The sequence below is a fragment of the Ursus maritimus genome, unplaced genomic scaffold (assembly GCF_017311325.1).
Source record: "Ursus maritimus isolate PB19 unplaced genomic scaffold, ASM1731132v1 scaffold_2, whole genome shotgun sequence".
NCBI lineage: Eukaryota > Metazoa > Chordata > Mammalia > Carnivora > Ursidae > Ursus > Ursus maritimus.
Window position 1 is genome coordinate 103,687,883 of NW_024424452.1, and position 7,785 is coordinate 103,695,667.

The following is a 7,785-nucleotide window of genomic DNA, read 5'->3' on the forward strand; positions in this document are numbered from 1 at the left end:
CCCCCCCCCCCCCCCCCCCCCGGCTCCGTCCCGCCCCGCCCCCCGGCTCCGTCCCGCCCCGCCCCCCGGATCAGTCCCGTCGGGTCCCCAGCTCAGTCCCCGCGCTTTTGCAGGTTGTGACAGTGCGCTCCTCCAGGTGGTTGGTGGACGCGGAGTCTCTCCCTCCCCTCCCTCCTCTCCCCTTCCAGGCAGTCTCCACCCAGCTTCCCAGAGCCAGAACCAAGGGTCCGGAGGGAGGAGCGGTGGTGGTGATCGATGGCCTGGCCTTCGCCGCTTCAGTGCCAGGTCCCCCTGAGCTACGGAGACAGATGGGCAGCATAATTGAGTGTAGCGTTGATAAACTCCGGCCTCCTCACCGGCAGATAAGCGCTGGGTGGGAGGGGCGCGCGGGCAGGGAGGCCGGCCCTCCATCTGCGCACCTGGCCTCCTTCTCCTCCTGGGAGGTGAGCCGAGCTCCTCACTCCCACCTCTCACTGAATCACAGACAAGCAGGACCTCAGAGCCGAGGAGAACTGCGCGTTTATCTTGCCTTGCAGAGTCTGAATTCCATAAATAACTTATGCAAAGGAGGAGCGGTGGAGCGGAAGGAGCCTGGGCTTTGGCATCAGAGTCTGAGCCTGGCTCTGCTGCTTGCTGTGTGACCTAGGGCCAAGCAGGCAACCTTCTGAGCCTCAGATGCCTGAGCTGAGAAGTGGGGGTAACACGCTCCTCCCAGAACCGCTGGGAGGAGCGCAGGAGGTCAGGTGTACAAAGCGCTGTTCGTTCCCTTCGTTCGCCCCCCTCCCAGCTGCCTCTCATTCCATCTTACCGCCTACTTCTCAGCTCTCACCTTTTGTGATAAACTTAAAAAAATATTTTGAAGTGTAACATATGTACAGGAGAGTATGTACATGGCACTGTCCCAAGCGCACAGCTCCATGAATTTCCCCATTAGTAGGTACCCGACAGCCACCGAGCAACACAGGTGTAAAGATTTCCACCGCTCCAGAAGGATCCCAGGGCCCCCCCCAGTCAATATCCAGCCCCCACATGCACTTAACCATTGTCCCGACTTCCATCACCATCAATCAGTTTCATCTCTTAAACCCAGAATTCCCCTTCCTTCTCCATCACAACTTGGGACCTGGGTCTTTGGGAACGCTTGACTCTGGCTTTAGGGAACTCCAGAACTTCAGACCTGAAATTCCCTTACATCATCTTCCTGTGTCAAAGTGGGCTACGTTTCCCAAAGTCTCACACTATTTTTTTTTTTTTTTTTTTAGGGAGAGAGAGAGCGAGAGAGCGAGCGCATAGAGTGTGCATGCGAGCAAGCAGGGGAGGGGCAGACGGAGAGGGAGAGAGAGAATCCCAAGCAGGTTCTGTGTCCAGCGTGGAGCCCAATGCGGGCACAGGGTCTTACACTTAATCAGCCATCCCCAGGAAAGCAGGGAGCCTGCTTCCTATTCCCCTTTCTTGTTCTACAATTCCCAAATCTGGATATTGCTCTACACCTTAGGTCCCCCACTCCGGTTGAGTCCTCAGGGCCGGGCCAGTGAGTGCCATGTGCCCAAGGCAGGGAAGATTGCAGGATGATGTCCCGCCCCACGCACCCCTGGCCGCCCTGTGCCTCTCCTCCAGCCTCCCTTCCCCAAAGCCCTGCAGGGGTGGCCCTAATGCTTCATTTCCACCACCAAACTCCTAGGTCTTCTCTTTACAGAGAGTGTGGCACCAGCACGAGGACAAATGTGGGGATGGCCAGGAAGGAGAGGCCCAGACTCGCTGCTAACTGTCCCCGGCCCTCTTCCACTCAACTTGTCCCACATCCAACTTCCACCTTCTCCTGCTCTAGCTTCTGCCTTCCCACGTCTGTCCCTCAGCACCGCCGTCCAGCAGTCTCCAAGACCGCACAGCTCCACCACCTTGACCTGTCCCTCTCCCCCACCCGCCACAGTGTCTGCGCTTACTTTCCCCTCTCATTTCTTGTTGTGACCCTTACTTCAGCCTCTTGGGGTGCCTCCCATTCACCTCTCCGCGGCTGTCCCGTTCCCAGACACCCCATGCTCCCAAGAAACTGGACTTGCTGTTTCCTTCCACACCCGGGGGCCCCTCACTTGGCAAAGCCCTTCTCCAACTCCAACTGTGAGGTCCTCTTCAGCCATAAAAGCCCGTCCCCAATGCCGCCTCCTCTGTGACACTTTCCACAGGTTTGACTCTCCCACCGCACCGCAGTCCCCGAGACTCTTAGAATAGACCTCCTCCCGATAGCACCCTCCTTACGGTCAGTCTGTGAGTCTGTCTTCCCAGCCCGGCAGTGAGCTCCTGGAGGAAAGGGGGCTTTGTTATAGGTTCATGTGTCCTCGGAGCCCCGTGCGGGGCACACGGTCCCTGTGGCGGTTGGAGGTGTTCTACCGGGTGCACTGTGAATCTCAACCCGTGTAGTGGATCAGGAGAACAACTGAAAGTGAGTCACAATCCGCATTAAAAAAAATGAAATACTATAGAAACTATCATTGAATGTGGCTAGACTAAGCACTGTTTTGAGAAGTTTTATCTCTGTTTTACACGCACACACCCACACTTGTGCAGAGTCAGGAACATGATGCAAAAACATGCATTTTTTTGCCCTTGGGTCACCGTGATAAAACCTGGAAAACCATTATTCTCCTGAGCATCTCTCTTCGGTAAGGTGAGTCCCTTCCGCTCTGGCTGACGCCGCTGGAAGGAGGACATAAAGCAGAGTCTCGGAAGAAAGGTGGGACATTCCTGAGCACCCGCTCTGTGCCAGGATTTCTAGCGGCTCCCAACAACCTGAGCGCTGGGTCCTGGACAGACCGGGAAGTTCAAGCTCGGTGGAGCTGTGGGGTCCGACCAAGGCCCGCAGCTGGAATGTGGGAAGCCCAGAGGGGAATCCAGGGGGTCATTGCCAGCCCTTTCTATGTCTGTGGCTCTGGTTCCAGAAGCTGATTTCTGAGAGTGGGTGGAGGAGGGTAGGGAGGAAAGTAGGAGGGCACCTCCCTGGGAAAGGATGAGGGGCTCTCTATTCCACCCCTGCCCTCCCCTCCCTCTGCAGTGTGAGGAGTCAGCATTCCAGGAAAAACCCCTCCCTGGCCCTGGCCCTTGTCCCAGGCCGCCTAAGTCTCTTCATTCCCTGTCTCCTGGCTGGCCTGGGCAGAGGGTGCTAGAATTCTGGTGTCTGGAAGGGTGCCTGCCTCGTTCTTTCTTAATTAGCAGCGGAGGGTGCCAGGAGGTAGCGCGTGGCCATTGCTGTCTGGTTGCTCTGCACTGCAGGGGAGCGGGGAGCAGTGCAGGCTGAGTCTGCCACCACCCTGTGCTGTCCGGTTCTGCTGACCAGCTGCCCACCCACAGGACGCCTGCTCTGACCCCTTGAACCCTCTCCTGGCTCCCACGGTGCCCCAGCATCCCTCCATCACGCACTGCTGGTTCCCTTCAGTCTGTCTCTCCCACCAGACCATGAGCCCCTGGGGAGAGGGTGCTGTGCTCTGAGTTGCCGGTTCCTCCCACAGTCTGGCCCACAGTAGGAGCAGGGAGCACCTGCAGAAGGACAGCAAGAGGGAGGGCAGGTGAGGCAGAGCAGGGGGAGAGGGCGGCTGCTTGCGCCAGAGCTCCTGGAGACCAGGCCGGTCAGGGTCTGCGCTTAGGCCCTTCTGATCTCCTTTCTCGCCACCGGGAAGGAGACGCACGCTGCTGCTGGGGTCTGTATTCGGCATGCACCCTGCCTCCCCTGCCCCTGGCTTGGGCCATCCCGTCCCTTCGGTGGAGAAGGCGCTTCTGTCTGCCTCTGGATTCGGCGTGATCCCACGATGATCCTCGCCCTTCTAGAGCTCTCCCAGGCTCCCCCTCCGGAAATCCTGGGGACTCCACCAAGCTCTCTGAGAGCTTAGGGTAGTGGTTCAGGGTGGGCTTTAACGCAGCTCTGCACCTGAATCCTGCTGCTGGCTGTGTGACTTTGAGCATCGTCACTCGGGTTCTTCCTCTGAGCATGGGGAGAGAGCCTACCGCAGGGGGAGCCTGAGAAAGATGACGTCTATAAAGTGCCTAGTGTTCAGTAGAGCCCGCCTTCCTGTTTTGTCTACCTCAGTTTGTCTGAGGCCCGGTCCCTGGCTTCTAGACCATCTATGCACCAAGCCAGCGCTGGACTGACCCGTCGGTGGTCGTGTGGCCTCTAAGGCAGGCACCCTCTCCTAGGGACCCTTCCACCACAGGCTGCCTCTCCTCCCCTGTGCAGCTAGCTGCCCCCACCTGGGGCCTCCAACTGGGGTCCTGTTTCTAGTCTCCAGGACAGCTCTGGGACTCAGCTCATTTATAGGTCGCTGATGTCTGACACAACTCTCACCCAATAAACAATGTGGGTCCTCCTGGCTTAGAGGAGCGGTGCCTCTGTTTCCCCCAGATGCTCCCTGGAAGCTGGGAGAGGGCCCCTCCTAGCAGCAGAGTTCTAGATGTCCCAGCCTGACAGCAGCCCATGGTCATTCCACACTGGCTGTGGATCCTTACAAGTCAGAGGGGTGGCCAAGCCCAGCTGCTGACCCATGAGCCTCTCCAGCCTCCCTCCCTGTCGTTCTCCTTGGCCCTCCTACAATCAAGTGGGGGTGCTGGGCAGTACTTGCATGCTCTGGAGAGGCTCCCCCCACCCCCTCGCAGCCAGGGCCCCAGAACATCCCAGTAGATCCGTGGGAGCTAGGTGCAAGGACAAGGGGAAGAGGTGAGGGGGGGGGAGGGGGGGAGATTTCCAAGAGATGCAAGCCATTCTCTCTCCTGCCCCCGAGCCTTTGCACAAGCAAGGACCTTGCCTGGAAGGCCCTTTCCTCACCTGTGTACCTTGGAACGTCCTTCCCATCCCTGAAGTCTCCCCTGACTGTGACCTCTCCTACAAATATATCAGTCCCTTGCTGCTTCCCCCATCCTGAGAACTCCCACCTCTTCTCTCAGGCTGTGAGCTGTCCCAGCGCAGCTCTGTGGCTTGTGGCCCCGGAAAGAAGAGAGGGGATCAGCATTGTCCGAGGCAAATGGGGAGCTAGACGAGGAGGTTGCTCTCTCCACGGTGTTGGGGCACACTGGGGGTCAGGGGAGATGCCCAGGGCGGGGTGGGGAGGGTTTGGGGCCCGGAGAAAGGGAGAGGAAAGGGAGGGGGAAAGGGAGGAAAAAGGGGAGGGGAAAAGGGAGGGGGAAAGGGAGAGGAAAACGGAGGGGAAAGGGAGAGGAAGGGGAGGGGGAAAGGGAGGGGAAGGGGGGGAAAGGGAGGGGGAAGGGGAGGAGAAAGGGAGGGGAAAGGGAGGAGAAAGGAGGAGAAAGGGAGGGGGAAAGGGAGGAGAAAGGAGGAGAAAGGGAGGCAGGGTGAATGGGCAGCAGGTCAGTGAAGCAAGGAGAAAGTCCAAACCTTCTAAGGGAAAAGGAAAATGAAATCAGCATGAAAATTGACGAGGCGGGAAAAGGAGCCTCATTTCATCAGCAGGTTCGCCAGACGAAGCTGGGAGATAAATCACGCGGTGGAAGGAGCCTCGGTCCGGGCGCGGGGCTCGCCGCCTTCCCCTCTGTCGGCTGCCTGGGGTGGCCTGCGGGATAAATGGCTGCGGCTGAGGCCCCGCCGGTGGGTGACAATGGCCTGTAGGCCTCAGCACCTCCTGCGGGTCCCCTCCCCAGTGCCCCCGGCCTCTCCCTCCGCAGCCCCGGTCTGGCCCAGGAGGAGCGCTTCTCAGAAGCTCTACCCAGCCTTCTCCGCCCCTCGCCCATGTTCTCCGAGGCCCGGAGCAGGGAGCAGAGGTCAGGGCCCGGGAACCGGTGGTAGAGGACACAGGACAGGAGCGGGCTGGGTTCTAGTCTCAGCTTGGGGACAGACCTTGGGACAGGTCCTCTCACTTCTCTAAGCCCGGGGCTTCTCATCTGTGAAACGAGGTGGTTGGGTTGGGGCAGCGGCTCTCCACCTGGGGTCCCCGGATAGGCCGTGGCAGTGTCACCTAGGAACTTGTCACAAATGCGGGTCCTTGACCCCAGCCCAAGGAGGGCTACAGAACCAGGAGCTCAGAGGGTGGGCCCTGGTAACCCAGGACTGAACAAGCCCTCCGCCGGGTGATTCTGACGGATGCTCCTGTCCGAGAATCGCTGGGCCGGATCATCTGTAAGGCCCCTCCAGCTGCGATCAGAACCCCATAAACAGGAACAGTGCAAGCTGGGAAAGCTCAGTTGCAGCCACGTGGATGACGAGCTTCTTATCACTACACTGACAGTTAAGACTCGGGTATCCCAGACCCCCTCACCCTTTCTGTCCTGGCTGCAAGGAAACGCTTTACCCAGTGAGCATTAATAGAGCCCTGACTGTATGCTGGCGCTGTGAGGGGTAGGGATGCAAGGTTATGGGAAGGGCAGGCAGAGAGTCACAGATAAAAAAAAAACAACCCTGATCTACGAACATTCGATAAAAGCGGTCACAGATGTATATACTGAGAGCAGGAGGGGCACAGCCTAGAGGAGAGAACACGATTCTGCCGCATGCGGGAAGCTGGGCAAATGTACTCAAAATCACTGAATTGTACATTAAAAATAGGTGGAGGTGATGGTATGCAAGTTGTATTTTAATAAGTTCTTCGAAGCAAATTCACAGAGCCAGCGTGGCCCGCATCGGCAGGTCAGGAGACACACAGATGGTGGGAGGCATTCTACGCCCATCGGGGACACCAGGAGCTAAGGTCCTGGAAGAAAAACATATGACGTGGATTCCAAGAATAGCGTGGTCCCCCTTAGGGCCTGAGAAGGTGGGTGATGTGGCAAAGAGGCTGGAGCGGTGGGCTGGAGCCAGAATGTTCTGGACGTGATACTGCACGCAGAGTATGGCCAAAGGGGCACCCAGGCAGCGGCGGCCGGGCTGTCAATAATGGTCTGTCAGGACCAGATGCCCCTCGCAACCTCAATTCTTCCGTATTTGTGATCCTGTGTGATTCTCACTATAGCTCTGGGACGTCAGAGGTGTCACTACCCCTTTTTAAAAAAAGATTTTATTTATTTTAGAGAGAAAGAGCAAGAGCAGGGGAGGGGCAGAAGGAGAGGGAGAGAGAATCCCAAGCAGACTCCCTGCTGAGCATGGAACCCAACGCCAGGCTCGATCCCATGACCCTGAGATCACGACGTGAGCCGAAATCAAGAGTCAGCTGCCTAACCGACTGAGCCACCCAGGAGCCCCGAGTCATTACCCCGTTTTGCTGGAAAGAATATTAAAGGACTCGCCCAAGGTCACAGAGCGAGGAAGTACTAGAGCCAGGGCTGGAAGATACGCTGTGCTTCCGAGGCTGGTCCTGACTTTCCCGGTGGGACAGCAACGCCGCTAATGGCAGCTGTTGATTGAAAACTGACTGTGAGCCCGGCCTCGAGCCAGCGGCCTGACGTGAGCCTGCGCTGAGGGCTCGGAGGCACACTATGAGAGAGGGTTAGAGCCCCATTTCACAGATGTGAGAGGGTAGGGACCCTGCGCAAGAGACAGGACTCAGGCGAGGTTCTGGCTGGTGCCGAAGCCTAAACTCTGCTCTAGAACTTGTGCTCTAGACCCTGACCCCACATCCTCCTCCTCCACCCCCCACTGCCCAGTTCTCCGAGGACCCAGAATGCAATGGGTGGGGGAGATTTCCAGTGACTTCTTTTTTTTTTAAAAGGTTTTATTTATTTATTTGACACAGAGACAGCCAGCGAGAGAGGGAACACAAGCAGGGGGAGTGGGAGAGGAAGAAGCAGGCTCCCCAAAGAGGAGCCTGATGTGGGGCTCAATCCCAGGACCCCGGGATCACGCCCTGAGCCAAA

At 58.0% G+C, this 7,785-nt stretch overlaps 1 non-coding gene across 1 annotated transcript; it reads right to left on the reverse strand.

Moving 5' to 3' along the window:
* Positions 1-2,511: 2,511 nt before the first annotated feature.
* On the reverse strand, positions 2,512-5,092 carry LOC103670976. Its single transcript, XR_005836439.1, has 2 exons — positions 4,918-5,092; positions 2,512-3,531 (listed from the first exon to the last, which is right to left on the reverse strand). It is a non-coding gene; the product is annotated as an uncharacterized LOC103670976 (transcript).
* Positions 5,093-7,785: the final 2,693 nt, after the last annotated feature.